The sequence below is a fragment of the Gopherus flavomarginatus genome, chromosome 7 (assembly GCF_025201925.1).
Source record: "Gopherus flavomarginatus isolate rGopFla2 chromosome 7, rGopFla2.mat.asm, whole genome shotgun sequence".
Lineage (NCBI taxonomy): Eukaryota > Metazoa > Chordata > Testudines > Testudinidae > Gopherus > Gopherus flavomarginatus.
In genome coordinates, this window is record NC_066623.1 from 91,020,165 (window position 1) to 91,028,564 (window position 8,400).

At 41.1% G+C, this 8,400-nt stretch overlaps 1 long non-coding RNA gene across 1 annotated transcript in view; it reads right to left on the minus strand.

Moving 5' to 3' along the window:
* LOC127055193 (uncharacterized) overlaps positions 1–7,577 on the minus strand; it is a 41,227-nt gene extending 33,650 nt beyond the window's left edge. Inside the window, exon 1 of the long non-coding RNA XR_007775431.1 lies at positions 7,486–7,577. This is a non-coding gene — a long non-coding RNA (uncharacterized LOC127055193). The remainder of the gene's footprint in view (positions 1–7,485) is intronic.
* Between the last annotated feature and the right edge of the window lie 823 nt (positions 7,578–8,400).

Here is an 8,400-nt window from a genome sequence, read left to right on the forward strand (position 1 = left end):
AGGAAGCAGCGCAGGCCGAGGGACGTGCTGGCCACCCTTGTTGCAGCCCCCATTGGCCTGGGACTGAACAAGCAGCAGCCCTAGTTTGAGAACCACTGCTCTAGAGAGCTATTCCTGAGACCCGTATTGTATTTCATTCTGACCATTCAGTAATTTTACTAACACTCTGGGAATGGTATATTGTACAGTAACTCCTCACTTAACATTGTAGTTATGCGATTTTAAACGAAACGATGTTAAAGCAAATCCAATTTCCCCATAAGAATTAATGTAAATGAGGGCGTAAGTTCCAGGGAAAATTTTTCACCAGAAAAAAGACTATATTATACACCGTATAAGTTTTAAACAAACAAATTAATACTGGTACACAGTAATGATGATTGTGAAGCTTGGTTGATGTGGAGGAGTCAGAGGATGGGATATTTCCCAGGGAATTCCTTACTGCTAAATGATGAGCTAGCAATTGGCTGAGCCCTCAGGGGTTAACTCTCACACTCTACAAGGCAGCAGGAATGGAGGGAGGGGAGACAGCATACCAGACAGAGACAGAGACAGAGACACATACCGTGTGTATGAGAGAAATTTGCATTTCCCCTTTAAGTACGCTGACCCTGCCAGCAAGTTCCCTCCGTCCTGAGCCCTGTTGTGTGTCCCCCCTGCTCTATGGAAGCGGGGTACAGGAGCAGAGGGGAGGGGGACACCCTGACATTAGCCCCCCCCCTCTTTCTCCTCTCCCCCCTGCACAGCAAGCAGGAGTCTTGGGGAGCAGCTCCAAAGCAGAGGGCAGGAGCAGCACATGGCAGTGGGGGAAGGGACAGCTGAACTGCTAACAATTGATAGCCTGCTGGTCAGCTGTTTCACAGGGAACTTAAGGGAGCAGGGAGCTGATAGGGGGAGCTGATAGGGGGCTGCCAGTCCACCCTGGTTACAAGCCCCCACCAGCTAGTTGCAACAGGCTGCTCTTCCTGCAAGCAGTGGACAAAGCAGGCGGCTGCCAAACAACGTTAGAAGGAAGCATTGTACAACTTTAAACTTTAAACAAACATGTTCCCTAATTGATCAGCAACGTAACAACGTGAACCGGGACGACTTTAAGTGAGGAGTTACTGTATATTCCAAAAGTCTTTTTATACCAAGTAGATAAAAGTAACATTGCTAATAGTATATTACTGTCCTTTCCTGCAACTTTCAGGCTGAGAATGAGAAATTGATAAAAAGTGCCCAAATGTGCAGTCAATTCAGCTCACATGTACCATTAATAATTCTGTAGTATATCAATCTCATATACCCTTGCTGGGAAGTAAATTAACAAAATAACTTAGAATTTCACCATTCTATTCAAAGCACTTCCTTTAAATTAGTGGCTGTAAGAATGAAGTTCAGATTCAAAACACCAATAGTGTTTAAATTATAGATCTTTATTCAATTTAATGCTCAATTAGAAGGTTACAAAAATGTTTGCAAAGGCAAGTTGCAGTCCTATTCTAGAGTACTGTACCTGTCATTTGTGATAGGTTCCCCTCACCTCTTAAACACATTTTCTCAGGTACAGAACATGTTGCATTTTCCAAATCCTTTCCCTCCACTTCAAGTTTCATTTAATCCATCACTGATAGCTTTGGGTCATGGTAGGCAAGCAGCCATTTTGGCTTCTCTTTGCCCTCTGGCTGTTCTCAGGCTGATTCATTATTTTGCAGATATAAAAGAAACATCAAAGGTGAGTCAAGATTCTATTGAAAAGATCCTTCTATCAAAAAAAAAAAGTCAGGGATAGAGTATCCTTGTTCTTTCCTTGATACTAGAACATTCAGGATTGACAACCACATACTGCGTTTCTCTGGTAATCATACATACTCTACTGAGATTTATTACCTTTATTAAAAAGTTACAGTGTAGGTGGAACTAAAATACCTATCCTTTGCAATAAATGAACATATATTCATGTGTAAAGTAGAAAATCCATTATCAGGTATGCTTTAAGTATTGTGAAGTTGTTAGTCATTTTTCTATTCTATGACAGGTATAAAAAAATTTAACTTGAATTTTCCAAAGTAGAGAAATTTAAGACACATCAGTTATTACTTTTGATTTTTTCAGATAACCTCCTCTTCTCAAGAAAGTGTTATTCTGCAAATCACACATTTCTCTGTGCATATTGGACCTAATCCAAAGCCCACAAAGGTCTCTTATTAACTTCAGTGGACAGTGGATCATGCCCTTGAACACAACTTCGCCACTATTAAGAACTTTGCTGCAGCAACTGGCTGCCAAGGCTGCTGGAAAGTTTTCATGTCTAAGATTCTGCTACATCAACTTTTGGAATAAAGCTTTACAGTTTCTCTGCCCATAACAATGGCTATTCCAGCTAGTAGCCCCTACTTTTTGTACTGTTTGACTGAGATGAATGTTTTATACAGGTCATCTGCTCTTTTATATTAAGTATTCATATTTTTTTAAGACAGTGATAAAGAAAACTAACCCCAGGCCCAAAAGCCGGGTCTTTCAAGCTAATAATTACATCAAGGCCTTAGGCCTCAATCATACTAACATATAGTAAAGTAAGAAAAGTTGATTTTCCACTAACCCTCCTGAGGCTCACTCTCTGATTTTACTATACACTACTATCATATTACCAAAATGCTGCTATATCATTACAATACTGCTAAATAAGTATATGCTGCTATGGGGTCATACTGACCTAAAAGTCCCTGAAATAACCCATCCATCACTGCCAAAAGACTAACAGCTGTCAGGTCATTATAGTTTATCAAGTAGCTCATGCAAGCATAAAAGATAACTCCTAATAACTTGGCCAAAAGAACAAACATGTATTTTTGGACCCAAGTTCCTCAAAATTTGCTTGAGAAAACAGCTGCTCAAACCGCAAGAGAAGGATAACCGGGGTGCCAAGGTCTTGGCAATAGATGGAGCTTCCTAAAAGGAAGTACAAAGGAACAGCTTGGCCATTTTTAGCTCTTTTTGCAATAATTGTTTTGAGAACATGTCATGTATCACCCAAATAAGGTAATGACAGATGTACAAGCTCATGTGATAATTTGCGGTTTTAAGCTTTATAAACACAGGTATCTCTGCTGTAAGGTAGAGCGACTTCCCCTTGCTAGGGGACTTTGTCGTCTCTCCCTGCATATATGCTTGTATTCTCTGATTAATCAATAAAGGAGCCTCAGGCTGTCTGATCAACTCAACTCGTTGGTGGTCTTTTCCACGACAACAGCAAGGATTGTGGACAACATTTTGACACTGAGCATGAAAATGCAAGGGAAGAGAAACGTGACATCACCTTTAACTCCCTTTGATTGTTCAGCCCAAATAATATCTTCTATGCATCATAATCTTGGCAGTGAAACTTGTAAAAACATTGAGATAATGACAGCAGGGTTATTCTCATTGTGTGTAAAGTAATTAAAGCAAAATAAAAATACTGAACACTAAATATAGTTGGACTCATTTAAGATTGTACAAACATCATTCTGTTCATAATGTCAAAAACATACCTGATTGGAGCCTGTGGATGTTTCTGTAATAGTTTTGGGGAAGGCAATATGCTAAATCAGGTATAGTATTTTTTCCCTCTGCCTGTATTGTAGCTTATCTCTCTGCTGCAGTAGAGACCATAGTGTAGTCTTTGCAGCACTTTGATATATGTGTATACCCACAAATATCATACAGAGTTAAATCTCTGATAGAAGGTCAGTGACACAAAATCTTGGAAGGCAAACATTTACTAAATAAATACATATATGACTACAACACAGTTACTTGCAGTCCTTGAAACAAGTGTGAATATTGGCAATAAGCAATCTTTTAAAGACTCCCCTTAGGTCTTTGCAATGATAGTCTGCCATTTGCACAGCCTGTAGCATTTCTAGCAGTGCAGTTGGATGAGGGAGCCTTGCAGTCTAATCCAACAGACTGACTAAGCCACTTGAATACAATCCTTACAGCAGAATTTTTTGGTCCTTGCACTGCTCCAGCACTGCATCCTCCCACTCCTCCTATTTATAAATTATGACTCCTTTCCCGTGAGTTGCTATTGGGCTGCCATTGGTTACACTCTCAGGGTCTCTGGGTGTGTCCTGCCAGGCTGCTAATAAGCAAGACTAGTGCGCACCACCCAATTTTTGGATGATGCTGGCCCATCCAGCAGAGTCACTCTGCCAAGCTCCAGCTGCAGCACATTGAGGCCCCAAAACAAAAAAAAAGAACTATGTATCCTTGCCCTGGTTTCTTCCCTTATCTGCACCACTCTTCATACAATGAAGAAAAGGATCACAGGCCTTTCAGGCCCACATCCTCAATGATAACTAGGGGTTATAGTGGATCACAAGCTAAATATGAGTCAACAGTGTAATGCTGTTGCAAAAAGACAAAACATGATTCTTGGATGCATTAACAGGTGTGTTGTGAGCAAGACACGAGAAGTCATTCTTCCTCTCTACTCTGCGCTGGTTAGGCCTCAACTGGAGTATTGTGTCCTGTTCTAGGCACCGCATTTCAAGAAAGATGTGGAGAAATTGGAGAGGATACAGAGAAGAGCAACAAGAATGATTAAAGGTCTAGAGAACATGATCGATGAAGGAAGGCTGAAAGAACTGGGTTTGTTTAATTTGGAAAGGAGAAGACTGAGAGGGGACATGATAGCAGTTTTCAGGTATCTAAAAGGGTGACATAAAGAGGAGGGAGAAAACTTGTTTACCTTAGCCTCTAAGGATAGAACAAGAAGCAATTGGCTTAAATTGCAGCAAGGGAGGTTTAGGTTGGACATTAGGAAAAAGTTCCTGTCAGGGTGGTTAAACACTGGAATAAACTGCCTAGGGAGGTTGTGGAATCTCCATCTCTGGAGATATTTAAGAGTAGGTTAGATAAATGTCTATCAGGGATGGTCCAGACAGTATTTGGCCCTGCCATGAGGGCAGGGGACTGGACTTGATGACTTCTCGAGGTCCCTTCCAGCCCTAGAATCTATGAATCTATATTTAGGCACCTATCTTCCCCTCTAGGTTCCTAAGTCCACCATTTAAGGTGAGAGTCACAAAGGAGCTTAGGTGGCTATAGGAGTTAGGCATCTACATAGCTTTGTGAATCCCATCCTTAGGCTCCACTGCTATTTTCAAAACCAGCACTCAGATTTCACCTAACCCCATAGAGACTAAGTCCCCTAGGCACCTAAGTGTCTACCAGTTGGTATTCACAAACCTCCCATAGCCCTGACTGTCCCATAGCTGACAAGCTGCTTTGAGACTTAGCTGAAGCTGAAAACCTTGAAGCTCCCAAAGTGGGATTCTGAAACCAGGCAAGGCATATCAATAGGGTACAATCCTTTAGGTGTACTCTGAGCACGCCTAAGACCCAACAGCAGAAGGGTCAGATGCAGGCTCCCAACAGGCGGATGGGCAACACAGCACCTACACAAGACAGCAGGGACACAGGGAAATGTAGGGTGAGTATGAGAGCAGTATTGAGCAGGAGACAGCGAAAGTTAGAGACAGCAAAAGTCAGCTGTGAGAGCATGGGCTCCCTAGGCACTAGCTAGGTCAGCCGCTTAACTCCAGGAGAGGGTTCACGACTGAGAATCCCAAATGGAGAGAGGACCTATCTATAGACCATCAACCAGGCAGCCCACTCAGTTCGCTAGTTTCTGAGGATGCCTTTCTGGAGCACCTACCACTCCCTATATGCCTAGCTGGAGGCTGAGGAGTCCACTAGGCAGCTGTTTACCCAGGGGTTAGGCACTGCAGCACTGACTGGAGCCACAGCTATATACGTTTGAAGATCTGGGTCTCAGTCTCTTCCACTTAGAAGACACATTTATGACCTTCGGAATCTTCTGTATCAAACATATCTCAAAATATATTGATGATGGCAAATACTTGAGATATTGAGCAGTCCCTCTCCAATCCCTCTCCCCCACTTTTACACTTTAACTTCCTTTTTTCCCCTATATGTCTCCTCATACTTGCAAATATGTACATCTCACCCTTTATTATGGCCATAACATGAAATAATATTATGTAATAATATACATAAGAATATTGCATATTATGTTTAGTATTCTTATGTATATTATGTAATATTATTATGTAATATTCATCAGGTTAGAGCTAACTCTACAATTGTAGCTCCCATTGCATTGATGTTTTCTTTGTCCTCCGGCAGGGCCTCAACAATTTCCTGTGGCAATGAGTTCCACTATCTAGTTATGTATTGTGGGCAGAAGTACAACACTATAGACAGTTCATTCTAAGACACGGCAAGCAGATAGTGAAAATTTTCAGGCTTGATGAAGAATTCTTTTACTTAATTGCCATGGAAGTCAATTGCTGTTTTGCATACAGCAGCTCAGCTGGGATTCACCTACTATCAGCCTTTGAGAAGAGTTTCAAAATGATAATCTCCAGGCTAAATCTTACCAAAGCACTCTAGGAATTGCTCCAGCTTTTTCCCTTCTCTTTCAGTGTTTGTGTAGAGTTAACACTGCTGAAATTATTAAACAACAGCTTCTCTCCTCAACATCAGCATGAGTTAGGAAATGACAAAAGAGCCCCAACTGCAGAAATATTAGATGATCCTTTTAAATGATGCATGAAAAACAGAATACACGCATACTGATGCTGATACACTAGTCTGATTCTACAGGGCTGGAAATTGCAATAAAAATAGTTTTATATGGTACACTGAGGAAAGGTGAGAGAAAAGCCCTGAATATGCTTCATTGCAACTCAACAGCTATTTGGTTTCATTTTTTCCCCCCAAGAGGTTCTGATTTACCTCAAAGGACCTTTGAAGGTCGGTTATATCTTGTTTTTCCATTTTTTTAAGCATCTCAATATGCTACTTCTGGGATGTAATACACTTTAAGTGTATTTTTACCATTGTCATTCTTAAAACAAGGTTGGACTGCGGTAGCTATATATATTTATAAAATATGCTTTAACAGGATGAATACATTCCAACAGCAAAATATCAGGTGACATAAAGAGGCCCTCCCATACTCCTATCTTATCACCTGCTGTTGTCTTCTGGTGGAGAGAACTGGTGGCTTGCTACATGCCTCTGCTTTCTCTTGGCAGATGGGCAGCTGGATAGTAGACTTCTTCACATTGGACTTGCATCAATGGGTAATAAAAACTCCTCCCCAAATAGTTGAGTGCTCACAGAAAAGAAAATAATAAAGAATTGAATCATGGGTCAGGCAAGAGGGCTAAATAAAATCCTGCCCCACAGTCTCTTCTAAAGCATCTTTATGTAGCACTATTTTCTAGAAATGCATATTTTGTAAGTATTGGCCACTAGAGGGCAAACTGGACCTAATCATTTAACAAAAAGAAAATAAATGCTTGCCCAATAACATGCATCTCTCAATTTTAATTATGGTTTATTGTATAGAAAGTAGCCCTTCCCCTCGACTGTACCTGCAGGGAACCGTATACCAGCCATGCCAACTCTTTCTGGAACAGTCAGAACCTTGACTACTCTTTGTATTGCTACCATTGCGTCTGATATTACTTCTCATCAAGAATCTAATCCAAACTCTGTTCTCAAGTACTCAAGTGCAAATCTGAAGTAATTGCTGATGTAAATAGAGAAACAGTAGTGTTTAACCAGTGTAAGCAAGAAGAAAAGTAGGTCCCTTGTGTCTCTGCCTCACCTCTTCTCATGGACTTTAAGGCCAAAGGGACTATCACGATCATCTAAGCTGACCTCCTGCACATCACAAGCCACAGAACCTCACCCATCCACTCCTGCAATAGGCCCACAACCTCTTGCTGAGTTACTGAAGACCCAAACCTGGATGAAGAAAGTGATTGAAAGTGATTACAGAAATGTATTTTTCCCATTAATAAAAGTTTTACAATCTTTATTTTTTTGAAATGTTAACAGCATTTTGAAATACAGATACCATAAAACAACTACAGTAATTTTTACTTCCTCATAGGTGTCACTAGTGAATCCAATTTAACTCTGGTTATAAATCAATCCTCTATTCTTTATAATGGCTGCACTGAGAAATATGAACATATAGGTGAATATTAATTTTCATATGTGTGCTTGTTGCTATAAAATTTTGGTATAGGGGTGCGGGCAGTGCTGCAGCACCCCCAGGCTCCACATTGCTGGCCCCATGAACTCAGAGTCCCAGCTCCTGGCCCCGCGCGCCTGGGGTCCCGGCTGCCTCAGCTCTGAGGGGGTAGGAGTGGATAAAAGTAAGGGGATGGCTTTCAGTATCCCCACTATTAAAAAGGTTCCAGTGTCACTGCTATATAGTATAACATATAGCATAACAAACTTAAAAGAATAAAAGTAAAGAACATATGGAATGCACAGCAACTAGCACCAGCAGCAAGCAACTCGCACGAACTACTAGGAGGAAGGTATCAG